The sequence below is a fragment of the Schistocerca cancellata genome, chromosome 9 (assembly GCF_023864275.1).
Source record: "Schistocerca cancellata isolate TAMUIC-IGC-003103 chromosome 9, iqSchCanc2.1, whole genome shotgun sequence".
In the NCBI taxonomy this organism is placed as follows: Eukaryota; Metazoa; Arthropoda; class Insecta; order Orthoptera; family Acrididae; genus Schistocerca; species Schistocerca cancellata.
Window position 1 is genome coordinate 60,149,206 of NC_064634.1, and position 18,326 is coordinate 60,167,531.

The following is an 18,326-nucleotide window of genomic DNA, read 5'->3' on the forward strand; positions in this document are numbered from 1 at the left end:
AGAAGATCCAACGGAGAGCAGCGCGCTTCGTTGCAGGATCATTTAGTAATCGCGAAAGCGGTACGGAGACTGAAGTGTTGGCAGAAGAGCCAACACTGTGTTGTTAGAGTAGGCCGAATTGCACGCGTTTAATTACACGCTGACTGGCGTGAGGTCTGTAACAGGTCAGAGAAATAAGACTAGCAAAACAAGAGTAACTGGTAGAATACTTAACTTTAATCCACAATTGGAGAACATGGGTCTGACGGTACAGGCTTTGTAAGATAATCAGCAAAAGATAAATGGTGCCTTGCTAGGTCGTAGCAATTGACGTAGCTGAAGGCTATGCTAACTATCGTCTCGGCAAATGAGAGCGTAGTTGTCGGTGATCCATCTCTGACTAAGTCGGCTGTACAACTGGGGCGAGTGCTAGTACGTCTCACTAGACCTGCCGTGTGGCGGCGCTCAGTCTGCTATCACTGACAGTGGCGACACGCGGGTCCGTCGTATACTAGCGGACCGCGGCCGATTTAAAAGCTACCACCTAGCAAGTGTGGTGTCTGGCGGTGACACCACATTCCTCCCTCGCAAATCGGCGAACAGTTGTGTGATAAGGCTTCCGCCCGCCGTGGGGAGGACCCCATGTTGACGTATGCGACGAGGTGGGTAGCCTAACAACAGGCGAGGCTGTGCCACCCGCACCCGGCCATTCGGTCCGAGGGGAGCTAGGAAACGCCTGAAAACCTAGTCCAGGGTGCACGCCAACATGCGGTGTATGCGCCCGTACAGGGTCAGGAGGGGCCGAAGGGTCGACCTCCATCGAGTCGGAGCACCCGACTGGCAAAGACGACAGATGGTCCGGAGCGGGCAAGAGTTCCATGGCGGAGGACAACTGGTCACGGGAAGCGATCGGCGGCGCGTGACCCAGGGAGGCGCCCGGCGGTTGCAGCGACGCTTCCACTGCGGGCGGCGCCGGCGACAGAACAGGCGGCGGCGGCGGAGGCGGTGGCGGCGCGTCGCCATGGGGCAAAATGGAAGGCAGCGTCGGTAACACCTGGGGATGAGGCGAGTCAGTGGATGGGTCCGCAGGGCGCTGACCGGACGGCACCGTCGCTGAAAGCAGACGGGGAGCGGCAGAACCCGTGCGACGACAGAGGCGCAGCTGATTGAGGTGCCGACGCAACTCACCAGAGGCCCCCAAAACCAGATACATCGCGCGGCCGAGGGAGCGAAGAATGCGCCGTGCGAGCCAACGCCGTGAACCGCGATAGTTGCGAAAGTATACAACGTCGCCTGGAGCAAAAGCAGGTGTCTGCCGCTGCACAGGAACCTGATGCGGCGGATTTAGCAAGGACATCAAGGTGCGATGAGGGCGACCGTGAAGCAACTCAGCCTGTGAGCGACCATCGCTGGGCTGAGAGCGATACGAGGACGAAAAGAGCAATAAGGCGTCCTCCCGAGAATGCGACTCTTTCAACTTCAACATCTGTGACTTGAAAGTCCGGACCAATCGTTCAGCGGCACCGTTTGACTGAGGCGAAAACGGCGCGGATGTCAGATGTTGAATACCATTGGCCTTGCAGAATGACTGAAATTCTGCGGACATGAATTGTGGGCCATTGTCGGAAACAATAGTCTGTGGTAGACCTTCAATGCAAAAGATAGCAGACAGCGCTTGGATGGTGGCAGAAGACGTCGTGGAAGACATCCGGACAACAAAAGGAAAATTACTAAATGAATCGACAACAACCAACCATCGAGCATTCCAGAAGGGACCAGCAAAATCGATGTGTAAGCGTTGCCAAGGGGTAGTGGCTTTCGGCCATGCAAAGAATTTCCGCGGTGGTGCGGATTGTTGTTCGGCACACGCCATGCAAGAAGAGCACATATTCGTAATCGCGGCATCGATTCCAAACCAAGTGCAGTGCTGACGAGCAAGCTGTTTCGTTCTCACTATACCCCAATGTCCTTGGTGGAGAAGCCGTAAGACAGAGGACTGTAACGAACGTGGGACCACGACCCTGGACTGATTACTATCAGAACGCAACAGCAAAACACCACGTCGAACAAAAAGTCTCTCCTTGTGAGCAAAAAATCTGCGAACCAACGGATCCTCGATCCATGACTTTGACAAGGGCCATTGCGTAGCAACAAAACGCAGAACGGTAGCAAGGACAGGGTCAGCAGCTGTGGCTGTAGCTACACGACGAAAATCAATCGGAAACGATTCGACCACATCATCGGCTTCCGAATCAATGAACATGCAAGCAAGTTCGGAGGAATCGAATGCTCTATCCTCAGCAACAGGCAAACGGGACAACGTATCGGCGTTGCCGTGCTTAGCAGTGGACCGATACAAGATATCGTAGCGGTACTGCGAGAGGAAAATAGACCAGCGAATGAATTTCTGCGCTGTACGTGGAGGTACAGGCTTGTTCGGATGAAAAAGCGATGTCAAAGGTTTGTGGTCTGTGATGATGGTAAAGTGACGACCATACAAGAAATCATGAAACTTCGTAACACCAAATACGAGAGCCAAAGCTTCTTTCTCGATCTGTGAAAATTTCGTTGCGCAGACGAGAGCAATTTGGACGCAAAGGCAATAGGGCGATCATGTGAACCATCTTTGTGCGCAAGCACAGCACCGATCCCGAATTCCGATGCATCTACCATCAACAAAAGGGGTTTCTGGGGATCGAATGGCGTAAGGCAAGTATTAGAAAGCAACGCCAATTTCAACTGGCGAAAGGCGCGTTCGCATTCCGTCGTCCAGACGAACGGAACACCTTTACGGCGTAAGCGATGAAGCGGAGCTGAAATGGAAGAGGCATGGGGAATATATTTGTTGCAATAATTAATTTTTCCCAGCACACTTTGTAGCTGCTTCAAATTCTGCCGCGAAGGCAAGTCTCGTATGGCACGGATGTGCTCTGGACTGGGATGTATGCCTTGGGCATTGAGTACATGTTTCAGATATGGCAATTCACGAGCAAAAAACAAACATTTGTCCTTCCGCAAGCGAAGACCATTCTGTCGCAAGACCGGAAATAATGTTCGGAGGTTGCCTAAATGTTCTTCTTCCGTCTTTCCGGAGATCACAATATCGTCCAGATAGTTTGCTGCAGTAGGGACCGACGCACAAACAGTTTGTAAATATTGCTGAAACAATGCAGGGGCGGATGCACACCCGAATGGCAGTCTTTTGAATCGATACAAACCAAGATGCGTGTTAACCACCAATACGCGCTGGGATTCTTTGTCCACCGGTATTTTCAAGTACGCGTCTGCTAGGTCCAACTTTGAAAAATATTTGCCCGGGCACAGTTTGTCAAAAAGATCTTCCAGGCGGGGTAAAGGAAAAGTTGCAGTCACTAGTTGTGGATTCACTGTTGCCTTGAAGTCCACGCAAAGTCTCAATTTTCTGGAAGGTTTTTGCAAAATTACTAAGGGTGAAGCCCAGAGAGAAGCCTGCACACGTTCAATTACACCTTGTGATTCTAAATCGTTTAATGTTCTTGCGACCTCATCACGCAATGCGTGGGGAACATTGCGCGGTCTGAAAAATTTCGGTTGCGCCTTTACTTTCAGTTCCAAACGTGCTGCATAGTGCTTAGCGCAACCAAGGCCCGGTGCAAAAATGTCTGCAAATTCTTCACATAGACGACAAACACTGGCTGAAGGCACAGTCTGGTTCACTGATAGGACCTGATTTACGATAGACAAGTTAAACAACTGAAATAAATCTAAACCAAACAAGTTCACTGCAGAAGAAGAACAAAGGACGTAAAATGACACAAGTTTCGTTTGTCCCTTGTATGTTGCAAGAAGGCTGCACTGTCCTAACACAGGGATATGCTGTCCTGAATAACTCGTGAGCTTAACATTTGCGGCACGCAACGGAGGTGTGCCCAGTTGTTTGTACGTGTCTTTATTGATCAATGAACTGCAGCTCCGGTATCGAACTGGAATGGGATCATTAAAGTTCAAGTCTACAAAAAGTTTATTGTCCTGCTGACGACAAGAGCGACTGCCTCGTGCAACGTGAACTGACACTGATACAGAATCACTTGTGACTGGACGTGATTTCCGCCGATGTCGACGCACACTTTTTGTGGGACGAACACAGTCACAGTTAGAGAGAGAAGCACTGGGCGGAGTGGAATTAACTACATGAATGTCCATGGGCGAAGGTTCACGAGCCTGAGTATTCATGGTTCGATTCCGGCGCGAAACAAAGGGCCTGGAATGGTTGTGAGAGTCCAATCTAAGCTTTTTCTGGCACACACTTTGAACATGACCTTTCTTATTACAGAAAAAGCAAATATCTTGGCGTGACGGGCAATTCTCACGCGAATGTCTAGTTGCACACCGCGGGCATGATTTTAGCACTGCATTTGCTTGCTTACGTGGCACACGTGGCTGCGCGGACGGGCGCGAGGGCTGTTTACAGTTCCGTGCAGCTCGCCCAGCGGGCCGGTTATGTGACACACGGCCGGCGAAGTTGCAAATGAGTCCTGAGCAAAGTCAAGTGTGTCTTGCCTATCCAATATGTCTATCACTTGTTGAAGGGAGGGATTGACTAGTTTCAAAATCTGTTCCCATATACGAACATCAGACACGTTCTGTGCAATTGCATCACGTACCATAGTATCTGAATAAGGGAGTCCACATTCACACTCAAAAGCACAATCCCTTGTAAGGCCTTGTAAAGTTGCAACTCACTCCCGATTAGTTTGACCGGCCGTACGTTTTGTACGAAAGAATGTATACCGTTTGGCAACTACATTAACTGATTCTTTGAAATAGGCATCCCATGCAGACAAAATTTCGTCGTAGGACAGAGTTGCTACGTCCCGTCGGGGAAACAATTTCACTATCACATGGTAGGTGGACACACCTACACAAGAAAGGAGATGAGGCTGCCGCTCGTTACCTTGAATTCTGTAGGTGGCGAGATGAAATCCAAATTGGCGTGACCACTCCGTCCAGCTTTCCAACGCCGCATCAAACGAACGAAAAGATGGTGCAACTGCGTGTTGTGGCTGCGGTAGCTGTGAAGCGGCGGCTACCGCATCGTTTTGCATTGCACGTTGACCCTGGACGAGCTGTCCCAGGGCATCCAATAAGGCCTGCGTCTGCTGATTCTGCAAGCGATAAAATTCGGACAGTACATCTGGAGATTGTGGCGATGCCATGACACAAGTAAATTAGGGCAAAGCAAGTATAAAGAACAAGATCCTTTGTGATCCTCGTCGCCATATGAAGTGTTGGCAGGAGAGCCAACACTGTGTTGTTAGAGTAGGCTGAATTGCACGCGTTTAATTACACGCTGACTGGCGTGAGGTCTGTAACAGGTCAGGGAAATAAGACTAGCAAAACAAGAGTAACTGGTAGAATATTTAACTTTAATCCACGATTGGAGAACATAGGTCTGACGGTACAGGCTTTGTAAGATAACCAGCAAAAGATAAATGGCGCCTTGCTAGGTCGTAGCAATTGACGTAGCTGAAGGCTATGCTAACTATCGTCTCGGCAAATGACAGCGTAGTTGTCAGTGATCCATCTCTGACTAAGTCGGCTGTGCAACTGGGGCGAGTGCTAGTACGTCTCACTAGACCTGCCGTGTGGCGGCGCTCGGTCTGCCATCACTGACAGTGGCGACACGCAGGTCCGTCGTATACTAGCGGACCGCGGCCGATTTAAAAGCTACCATCTAGCAAGTGTGGTGTCTGGCGGTGACACCACAGAGACGATGGATAAACTCCAGGTGAAGACTCTGCAAGAGAGGCACTCAGTAGCTCGGTACGGGCTTTTGTTGAAGTTTCGAGAACATACCTTCATCGAGGAGTCAAGAAGTATATTGCTCCCTCCTATGTATATCTCCCTAAGAGACCACGAGGACAAAATCAGAGAGCTTAGAGCCCACACAGAGGCATACCGACAATCTTTCTTTCCACGAACAATACGAGACTGGAATAGAAGGGAGAACCAATGGAGGTACTCAAAGTACCCTCCGCAACACACCGTCAGATGGCTTGCGGATTATGATTGTTGATGTAGATGTTTCGTTTAAATCGGAGTTTTTCTGGGTATATTCATGGACAGCCGTCGGCGATCGCAACGTCAGGGAAGCCCGACATATTGGCCATTTATTCCGAGTGGTCCACCCGCTGCGAACCCGAAGGGTGTTCACGTTGAAGAATAAGAAATTGGGTACGATCGGGAACGAGTTCAGGTCACAGGTTTCAGAGTAAAATTGATTCAGCAGTGATATATCCACTGGTTTTCCTTCCTCCCTCCCTCTGGGGGGAGGCAATATGCCTGAGTAGCATTGGCTACTGACCATGGTGCGGACGAAGACGAGCCTCGTGAAATATCAATGATGAAACAGATAGGTATGCGATCAGTTTATGAAAGCGAAAACTGAAAGAATAAACCGATCCACTGGGCACTCTGCGGGCTCTAACCACATCGTGTAAGACACACGGCCCTCGAGGAAGGAGGTCAATGCAATGATTGAGACTGGAACGAATAGCTGAGCGACTGAGAGCAATGGTAGTAACCCAGTGCAATGCATGGGCGAGGAAGACATAGGGCGATTACGTCTCGTGGGGGTTAACTAATACAAAAGTCCCAAAATACCTTAAGTAACAGGGTTGTTGTTGTTGTGGTCTTGAGTCCTGATACTGGTTTGATGCAGCTCTCCATGCTACCCTATCCTGTGCAAGTTTCTTCATCTCCCAATACCTACTGCAACCTACATCATTCTGAATCTGCTTAGTGTATTCATCTCTTGGTCTCCCTCTACGATTTTTACCCTCCACACTGCCCTCCAATGCTAAATTTGTAATCCCTTGATGCCTCAGAACATGTTCTACCAACCGGTCCCTTCTTCTAGTCAAGTTGTGCCACAAATTCCTCTTCTCCCCAATTCTATTCAATACCTCCTCATTAGTTATGTGATCTACCCATCTAATCTTCAGCATTATTCCGTAGCACCACATTTCGAAAGCTTCTATTCTCTTCTAGTCCAAACTATTTATCGTCCATGTTTCACTTCCATACATGGCTACACGCCATACAAATACTTTCAGAAACGACTTCCTGACAGTTAAATCTATACTCGATGTTAACAAATTTCTCTTCTTCAGAAACGCTTTCCTTGCCATTGCCAGTCTACATTTTATATCTTCTCTACTTCGACCATCATCAGATATTTTGCTCCGCAAATAGCAAAACTCCTTTACTACTTTAAGTGTCTCATTTCCTAATCTAATTCCCTCAGCATCACCCGATTTAATTCGACTACATTCCATTATGCTCGTTTTGCTTTTGTTGATGTTCATCTTATATTTTCCTTTCAAGACACTGTCCATTCCATTCAACTGCCCTTCCAAGTCCTTTGCTGTCTCTGAAAGAATTACAATGTCATCGGCAAACCTCAAAGTTCTTATTTCTTCTCCATGGATTTTAATACCTATTCCGAATTTTTCTTTTGTTTTCTTTACTGCTTGCTCAATATACAGATTGAATAACATCGGGGAGAGGCTACAACCCTGTCTTACTCCCTTCCCAACCACTGCTTCCCTTTCATGTCCCTCGACTCTTATAACTCCCATCGGGTTTCTGTACAAATTGTAAATAGCCTTTCGCTCCCTGCATTTTATCCCTGCCACCTTTAGAATTTGGAAGAGAGTATTCCAGTCAACACTGTCAAAAGCTTTCTCTAAGTCTACAAATGCTAGACACATAGGTTTGCCTTTTCTTAATCTTTCTTCTAAGATAAGTCGTAAGGTCAGTATTGCCTCACGTGTTCCAATATTTCTACGGAATCCAAACTGTACCATAAAACTTTTATTCGTTGGGGTGGAAATCTCTTGCGAACTATGTTTCTAACAAGATAACGCATTACTGTGCTTGGACGATGACGTCACATCATGGGTGCTAATCATCAGCAATATAGTGCTTATCTCAGCGGGTGCTTCAATCTTGTTACATCATGGGTGTGTTTGTCTGAATAAACAAACGGGTGTCTCTCACTTCCTAAATGCACGGCGGGGCACTGTACCCAAAGGGCAGCAGTGTCGATTTCCGTGCTCGCTCGTAACATCTTCACTTTGACAGAAAATTACTTCATAAGAAGTAGGGTGAACAACAAAGAAACCTGTTCTCGTCTGGGTGAACTCTTAAATGTGTAGCATGCACATGGGGTGCTAACTACTATTCTTCATTTTTTAATTTTCAGCAGTTTGCACACTTGGACAAATAAGGCGGACATAAAATTGGTTCCTTGATCGGTTATAATGGCTTCAGGGCTTCCGAAAGGAAGGACTAGATGATCTACAGAAGCTCGTGCTACAGTTTCAGCTCACATGTCAGCGATGGGTACCAAAATAAGATATCGGTAAAAGTGGTCAATAAAAAATAGAATATACACTCCTGGAATTGGAAAAAAGAACACATTGACACCGGTGTGTCAGACCCACCATACTTGCTCCGGACACTGCGAGAGGGCAATGATCACACGCACGGCACAGCGGACACACCAGGAACAGCGGTGTTGGCCGTCGAATGGCGCTAGCTGCGCAGCATTTGTGCACCGCCGCCGTCAGTGTCAGCCAGTTTGCCATGGCATACGGAGCTCCATCGCAGTCTTTAACACTGGTAGCATGCCGCGACAGCGTGGACGTGAACCGTATGTGCAGTTGACGGACTTTGAGCGAGGGCGTATAGTGGGCATGCGGGAGGCCGGGTGGACGTACCGCCGAATTGCTCAACACGTGGGGCGTGAGGTCTCCACAGTACATCGATGTTGTCGCCAGTGGTCGGCGGAAGGTGCACGTGCCCGTCGACCTGGGACCGGACCGCAGCGATGCACGGATGCACGCCAAGACCGTAGGATCCTACGCAGTGCCGTAGGGGACCGCACCGCCACTTCCCAGCAAATTAGGGACACTGTTGCTCCTGGGGTATCGGCGAGGACCATTCGCAACCGTCTCCACGAAGCTGGGCTACGGTCCCGCACACCGTTAGGCCGTCTTCCGCTCACGCCCCAACATCGTGCAGCCCGCCTCCAGTGGTGTCGCGACAGGCGTGAATGGAGGGACGAATGAAGATGTGTCATCTTCAGCGATGAGAGTCGCTTCTGCCTTGGTGCCAATGATGGTCGTATGCGTGTTTGGCGCCGTGCAGGTGAGCGCCACAATCAGGACTGCATACGACCGAGGCACACAGGGCCAACACCCGGCATCATGGTGTGGGGTGCGATCTCCTACACTGGCCGTACACCACTGGTGATCGTCGAGGGGACACTGAATAGTGCACGGTACATCCAAACCGTCATCGAACCCATCGTTCTACCATTCCTAGACCGGCAAGGGAACTTGCTGTTCCAACAGGACAATGCACGTCCGCATGTATCCCGTGCCACCCAAAGTGCTCTAGAAGGTGTAAGTCAACTACCCTGGCCAGCAAGATCTCCGGATCTGTCCACCATTGAGCAAGTTTGGGACTGGATGAAGCGTCGTCTCACGCGGTCTGCACGTCCAGCACGAACGCTGGTCCAACTGAGGCGCCAGGTGGAAATGGCATGGCAAGCCGTTCCACAGGACTACATCCAGCATCTCTACGATCGTCTCTATGGGAGAATAGCAGCCTGCATTGCTGCGAAAGGTGGATATACACTGTACTAGTGGCGACATTGTGCATGCTCTGTTGCCTGTGTCTATGTGCCTGTGGTTCTGTCAGTGTGATCATGTGATGTATCGACCCCAGGAATGTGTCAATAAAGTTTCCCCTTCCTGGGACAATGAATTCACGGTGTGAGACGACGCTTCATCCAGTCCCAAACATGCTCAATGGGGGACAGATCCAGAGATCTTGCTGGCCATGGTAGTTGACTTACACCTTCTAGAGCACGTTGGGTGGCATGGGATACATGCGGACGTGCATTGTCCTGTTGGAACAGCAAGTTCCCTTGCCGGTCTAGGAATGGTAGAACGATGGGTTCGATGACGGTTTGGATGTACCGTGCTCTATTCAGTGTCCCCTCGACGATCACCAGTGGTGTACGGCCAGTGTAGGAGATCGCTCCCCACACCATGGTGCCGGGTGTTGGCCCTGTGTGCCTCGGTCGTATGCAGTCCTGATTGTGGCGCTCACCTGCACGGCTCCAAACACGCATACGACCATCATTGGCACCAAGGCAGAAGCGACTCTCATCGCTGAAGACGACACGTCTCCATTCGTCTCTCCATTCACGCCTGTCGCGACACCACTGGAGGCGGGCTGCACTGTAACTACTGTAATTTCGAAAGTTTGTCCGCCTGAAAATGTACTGTTGTCCCAAGCATACTGCAACAAACGGTGTATTTCTATCGCTGCTCGTTTAGTTTTTATTGCCGTTTCAAATATACCGGTCATTTTTGAAACACCCTGTATGTTAAGTCCAATAGTGCTCAGAGCCATTTTTTCGTTAATGAGATGACGGGGTGGTTTTAACACTCGTCTGTCTCCATGTCCTACGAATAATAACGCTGGTTTGGGCTGCCGAGTCGACAAGCACTCTTACACTCTTTCCTCGAACTGTGTTGAGAAGGATATCCACTGCCTCATTTACAACACCGTGGCGGACTGAGTGCATGAATTTCCCAGGGAGCGCGATGTGGCAGCGCGACTTGCCCCGCCTCCCTCCCCCTACCGTTTTCCGGCTGATTCTGGGGTCGTAGTGGATTGTTGGTGAATTGTTCCCTCTGCTGGTTGTACGAGGGGCCCCCGTTTCCCGGGTTCTGCGGGCAGTTTTTATTCATATGCCCTATGGTTCCACACCGAGAACAATAAGGCGCGTAGCACTGTGCGGCAGCATCGCCTGCCTGTCGTTGGTGTTGGCATGCCTGCCCGTATTTAAACTAGAGATGGGCAAAACTGTTCTTTTCAGAGATTGGATCAGAACTGTTCACTCCCTGAAATGAATTAGCTCTTTTTCATGACTCACCACTCATTTACAATAGAAAATAAATGGAAGGCACATTGACCTTTAAACTTGGTTTATTCCAGTACTATACCTGTATTTTGATCTTATTTGATCCTATTTTGAAGTAACACAGATAATGAGTAAGAATTTTGTATTGTTTATTGAAATTTCCACGATATGACAAAGTTTTTGATTATTGATTTATTTTGCACTATCGTGGTTTTTTGGGTGATTGGAAAATGTTGTAACTTGAGATTTACATTAACAATATATTTGGCTATAATGTATTAAAATTTCATTAACCTCATACAAATACATCGCAAGCCATATATTTTTAAAGTGAGCGTTTCCTTCCGAAGACGCCTAAAATCGCAAAATCCGTACCAGAATAAGAAAAAAAATATATAAATTTGACTGTAAAACGAAAGTTCTGCATATAGCCTTACGCATAATAAAACAAGGAAAATATTGGTATATCACATTTTGCGATACGTTTATCGGTTCACTCGTAATTAAAGCGTAAATTCGAGTGTCCATAATAAAAATCCTATAGTAAGAGGAGTCATCAGGAACCTAATCTAATCAGTTTAAACAAATAAAAATAAAATAAAAACAATTGATGTATACGTAACATAATAATGTAATATACATAGCGGTATTACTACGAAGAACAATATCCAGTAGGGACGAACTCCGATGCAGAGGCGCTGAGTCGAGCAGGTCGAGCCGCGAGCTGTATTACTGCGTGAGCTGAGACCGCAGAGACCAGAGTGACACCTGAGTCGCTTTGCTCCACGCTCTGGCTAGAGTCGAGACGGTGGGGTGAGCGTTGAGCCGGCGAGTTCCGAGGGTGGGGGGAGCGGTGAACTCACCCGCTCCAAGACAAATCGTCCGTTCCCTTGCGAGCAGGTTGTTGCAAGTAGTTCATATGTTATCCGCTAGGTGGCTCTCTGTCCTGTTGCTCGCATCAACTGCCCAGAGGGCAGGACGTGCGACTGAAACGATCGCCGACAGAGTGCGATGCGAAGTTAAGCTGCGCCAGACACTGCATGCGGCAGACGACGCACAGAGACGGCACGGCATATGTGAAACACAAAATCCAATGGGGCACTGCACAATGCAGGCAGCCAAGGTAGAAGCAGGGCAGAGGCCGGCGCTGGCTGTGTTGTGTGGGGTGTACTGTGCTCTGACCAGCAGAGGCGCTGCTGATATGCTCCGTGTCTCTCTCTCTCTCTCTCTCTGCCGTGGGAAACGTCTGGAGCTACCGTTGTTTTTTTCTGAATCACTGATTGTTCACTCCTTTGAAAGATTCAACTCTATGAATTAGTTCAAGAGCGGATCCCCCATCTCTAATTTAAACGTCGGACGCGGTTGTTCGTTCAGACGCACTGAACTGGCTATAAAATGCGCTACCTCCTCTCACAACATCGCGAGTCATGTGGCATCATGCAAGGAGGCGGGTGACGCTATGTTTACCTCTCTTACAACATACAGGTTGATTCCACAAGTCAATTGAGCGGGCTCCCGCCTGCTCAATTAACACCTCGTTACTGACGGGGTCCGAACCCAGCGTGTAAGTGCGGCAAGCCACAGCGCGGATTCGGTCAGCAAATGCCTCTAATCCTCCCCTTGCTTCTGGTGGAGGGTGGACAACTTGTCCCTGTAAAAGCGTGCGTGACTGGTGTCCCTAAGGGTGGGAACTGATTCAGTACAGGAACGAAGGAACGGACTCCACCTGACAATTTAAGGTGGAGTACAATTAATAGGAAATAGTTTGGCCAAGCACAAGCGCGGCCTACATCTCGGACAGTTTGTAGAAAGGAATTTATTTGCTCATTAGGTTTTCCAGGAAACGTCGGGACTGCAGGAAAACTATTAGCTAAAGCTGCAATGTATGGCTGGGGTACTGTGCAACTGGAGGTGCTTGCAGCCGTCATTTGCGGAGCAGCAGGGTGTGTTTCTGATGTACTTAGATGGGCAGACTTGGTTTGAGCCAGTTTTTGGCATTCTTCTGCCAATTCTATCTTCCTTAACATTAACCTATCAAATTCTGCCTTGAGAGTAGCTAATGGCTCTGGTTTTTCCGTAGGTGGGGAGTCCCCTTTGCTAGTAGCGGTACTACGGGTGTCAGGCATGGTTACAATTTTAGGAAACCCTGTGCTCGCTGGAATGAGAGCACAAAAAAAGGGCCTACACTGGACTGCAAGGAGGCGGCGGCGAAGAAAATTTGAGCGACGAACTTACAGGAGCCGTAGTTATGTATGGGAGACTATGCACTAGAAAGGAAAGGAATCGACAATAAACGTTCCACACACATAAATTGCCAGATGACGTTATCATTAGAAACTCGCCCTTATATTATACGTCGTGAGGTACATATTGGCTTGTCGCTTTCAGAGTAGGTATTTATTCACACTCCATAAAAGTCTGGACGCGAACATTGTGACAGCGAATGTTCTCGAAACAACCGAGCCACGTAAAGAAGGGAAGCAAAGTCGCTGCCAGGCAATCAGTTTGAAAGCTACACTCGTCGTGATAACTTGGAAGTGATGAAAAGTGAACAACTGCGATTATTGGCTGTCACCACGGCCTTCAGTCAGTGTCGTGCTTAGTGATATTAGAAATACTCAGAGTGTCACCGTGTGTGTTTTAGTGCTAAGCGTACTAGTGTTGCATTTTTCTCTGCAAATAAGGTGTTTATTCGAGAATAATTGACATCTAATTTACCTACGTCGTAACGATATAATAAAATGGATCGTTATGTAATAAGTAAAATAAAAGTAGAAACATCTGAAGATTCCGGTCACCATTCAGCCGCAAAAACACCACCAGGTGTACAGGCAGAGCCTAGAACTTCGTCGAAACTTCCACAAGAAAGTTCATCGACTGAGTCCTTTAATCCCACGGATATTGGCAGTGATTTGCATAAATTAGCGTCAGGAAATATTGGTGATGATGTAAAACAGAGACTACTCACATACTTCCGAGAACAATAAGAGGGGACGGGCTGAACACAGGCAAGTGCACCATAATGACTTTGAACAGTACCCATAGCTGGTGTTCTCACAAGTTAAAAAGGGACTTCTTTTCGTTAACTGTTCAATTTTTGTGAATAATAAAATGGTTGGAGGAAAGAAATCCATTATCGCCAGTAAACTTGTGACTAAACCACTATCAAAGTTTGCCAAACTTACCGGTAAAGATGGTGACCTTGAGACCCACTCTCAGCTCAAGTACCATGTTGAAGCTTCAGCAGACGCAAAATTATTTTTGGCGACACGAGACAACCGTGAACTTGAAGTCATAAATCAATTGTCAAGACAGAGAATGGAAAGCATTAGGGAAAACAAAGACGGTCTCGTACCTATAATAAAAACAGTCATATTTCATGGAAAGCAAAATATTCCTCTGCGGGGGCATAGAGATGGTGCGAGTCTAAAACGAAAATGATCGTGGAAGTATAGTGAGTAAAGGGGGAAACTTTTGAGCTCTTCTAAGATTTAGACTTGACGATGGAGACTTGCAACTTTAAGACCACTAAAGCGAACGCCACTTACATAAGTAAATCAAAGTGCAACGAACTTACTTCACGCTATGAAACAGCGATGTTATCGAGAATACTGGAGGAAATCAAAGATTCTCGTTATTACAGCATAATCTTCGATGAGACTAAGGGCAGCCGGTCAGGGTGGCCGAGCAGTTCTAGGCACTACAGTCTGGAACCGCGCGACCGCTAGTGTCGCAGGTTCGAATCCTGCCTCGAGCATGGATGTGTGTGATATCCTTAGGTTAGTTATGTTAAAGTAGTTATGTTTAAGTAGTTCTCCCCCCATGAACCATGGACCTTGCCGTTGGTGGGGAGGCTTGCGAGCCTCAGCGATACAGATGGCCGTACCGTAGGTGCAACCACAACGGAGGGGTACCTGTTGAGAGGCCAGACAAACATGTGGTTCCTGAAGAGGGGCAGCAGCCTTTTCAGTAGTTGCAGGGGCAACAGTCTGGATGATTGACTGATCTGGCCTTGTAACATTAACCAAAACGGCATTGCTGTGCTGGTACTGCGAACGGCTGAAAGCAAGGGGAAACTACAGCCGTAATTTTTCCCGAGGACATGCAGCTCTACTGTATGATTAAATGATGATGGCGTCCTCTTGGGTAAAATATTCCGGAGGTAAAATAGTCCCCCATTCGGATCTCCGGGCGGGGACTACTCAAGAGGACGTCGTTATCAGGAGAAAGAAAACTGGCGTGGAATGTCAGATCACTTAATCGGGCAGGTAGGTTAGAAAATTTAAAAAGGGAGATGGATAGGTTAAAGTTAGATATAGTGGGAATTAGTGAAGTTTGGTGGCAGGAGGAACAAGACTTTTGGTCAGGTGATTACATGGTTATAAATACAAAATCAAATAGGGGTAATGCCGGATTAGGTTTAATAATGAATAAAAAAATAGGAGTGCGGGTTAGCTACTACAAACAGCATAGTGAACGCATTATTGTGGCCAAGATAAACACAAAGCCCATGCCTACTACAGTAGTACAAGTTTATATGCCAACTAGCTCTGCAGATGATGAAGAAATAGATGAAATGTATAACGAGATAAAAGAAATTATTCAGGTAGTGAAGAGAGGCGAAATTTTAATAGTCATGGGTGACTGTAATTCGTCAGTAGGACAAGGGAGAGAAGGAAACATAGTAGGTGAATATGGATTGGGGGGAAGGAATGAAAGAGGAAGCCGCCTTGTAGAATTCTGCACAGAGCATAACTTAATCATAGCTAACACTTGGTTCAAGAATCATGAAAGGAGGCTGTATACATGGAAGAAGCCTGGAGATACTGACAGGTTTCAGATAGATTATATAATGGTAAGACAGAGATTTAGGAACCAGGTTTTAAATTGTAAGACATTTCCTGGGGCAGATGTGGATTCTGACCACAATGTATTGGTTATGAACTGCAGATTGAAACTGAAGAAACTGCAAGAAGGTGGGAATTTAAGGAGATGGGACCTGGATAAACTGAAAGAACCAGAGGTTGTAGAGAGTTTCAGGGAGAGCATAAGGGAACAATTGACAGGAATGGGGGAAAGAAATACAGTAGAAGAGGAATGGGTAGCTCTGAGGGATGAAGTGGTGAAGGCAGCAGACGATTAGGTAGGTAAAAAGACGAGGGCTAATAGAAATCCTTGGGTAACAGAAGAAATATTGAATTTAATTGATGAAAGGAGAAAATATAAAAATGCAGTAAATGAAGCAGGCAAAAAGGAATACAAACGTCTCAAAAATGAAATTGACAGGAAGTGCAAAATGGCTAAGCAGGGATGGCTAGAGGACAAATGTATGGATGTAGAGGCTTGTCTCACTAGGGGTAAGATAGATACTGCCTACAGGAAAATTAAAGAGACCTTTGGAGAGAAGAGAACCACTTGTATGAATATCAAGAGCTCAGATGGCAACCCAGTTCTAAGCAAAGAAGGGAAAGCAGGAAGGTGGAAGGAGTATATAGAGGGTTTATACAAGGGCGATGTACTTGAGGGCAATATTATGGAAATGGAAAAGGATGTAGATAAAGACGAAATGGGGGATAAGATACTGCGTGAAGAGTTTGACAGAGCACTGAAAGACCTGAGTCAAAACAAGGCCCCGGGAGTAGACAACATTCCATTAGAACTACTGATGGCCTCGGGAGAGCCAGTCATCACAAAACTCTACCATCTGGTGAGCACGATGTATGAGACAGGCGAAATACCCTCAGACTTCAAGAAGAATATAATAATCCCAATCCCAAAGAAAGCAGGTGTTGACAGATGTGAAAATTACCGAACTATCAGTTTAATAAGTCACAGCTGCAAAGTACTAACGCGAATTCTTTACAGACGAATGGAAAAACTGGTAGAAGCCGACCTCGGGGAAGATCAGTTTGGATTCCGTAGAAATGTTGGAACACGCGAGGCAATACTGACCTTACGACTTATCTTGGAAGAAAGATTAAGAAAAGGCAAACCTACGTTTCTAGCATTTGTAGACTTAGAGAAAGCTTTTGACAATGTTAACTGGAATACTCTCTTTCAAATTCTGAATGTGGCAGGGGTAAAATACAGGGAGCAAAAGGCCATTTACAGTTTGTACAGAAACCAGATGGCAGTTACAAGAGTCGAGGGGCATGAAAGGGAAGCAGTGGTTGGGAAAGGAGTGAGACAGGGTTGTAGCCTCTCCCCGATGTTATTCAATCTGTATATTGAGCAAGCAGTAAAGGAAACAAAAGAAAAATTCGGAGTAGGTATTAAAATTCATGGAGAAGAAGTAAAAACCTTGAGGTTCGCCGATGACATTGTAATTCTGTCAGAGACAGCAAAGGACTTGGAAGAGCAGTTGAACGGAATGGACAGTGTCTTGAAAGGAGGATATAAGATGAACATCAACAAAAGCAAAACGAGGATAATGGAATGTAGTCGAATTAAGTCGGGTGATGCTGAGGGAATTAGATTAGGAAATGAGACACTTAAAGTAGTAAAGGAGTTTTGCTATTTAGGGAGTAAAATAACCGATGATGGTCGAAGTAGAGAGGATATAAAATGTAGACTGGCAATGGCAAGGAAAGCGTTTCTCAAGAAGAGAAATTTGTTAACTGCGAATATAGATTTAGGTGTCAGGAAGTCGTTTCTGAAAGTATTTGTATGGAGTGTAGCCATGTATGGAAGTGAGACATGGACGATAACTAGTTTGGACAAGAAGAGAATAGAAGCTTTCGAAATGTGGTGCTACACAAGAATGCTGAAGATAAGGTGGGTAGATCACGTAACTAATGAGGAGGTATTGAATAGGATTGGGGAGAAGAGAAATTTGTGGCACAACTTGACTAGAAGAAGGGATCGGTTGGTAGGACATGTTCTGAGACATCAAGGGATCACCAGTTTAGCATTGGAGGGCAGCGTGGAGGGTAAAAATCGTAGGGGGAGACCAAGAGATCAATACATTAAGCAGATTCAGAAGGATGTAGGTTGAAGTAGGTACTGGGAGATGAAGAAGCTTGCACATAATAGAGTAGCATGGAGAGCTGCATCAAACCAGTCTCAGGACTGAAGACCACAACAACAACAACAACAACAAGTAGTTCTATGTTCTAGGGGACTGATGACCTCAGAAGTTGAATCCCATAGTGCTCAGAGCCATTTGAACCATTTGACTACGGACATAGCGCACATCGCCCAAATGAGTTTAGCTGCAAGATATGTTGATGGTGACGGCAAATTACACGAAGGATTTTTCGGTTTCGGTGACATCCATAAAGACAATGATTGTAGTGGGAACATTGACGATGAACCTCAAGAGAGTCAAGATGAAGAGCGTAGCGTTACTGGTGAAGTAATAGGTACT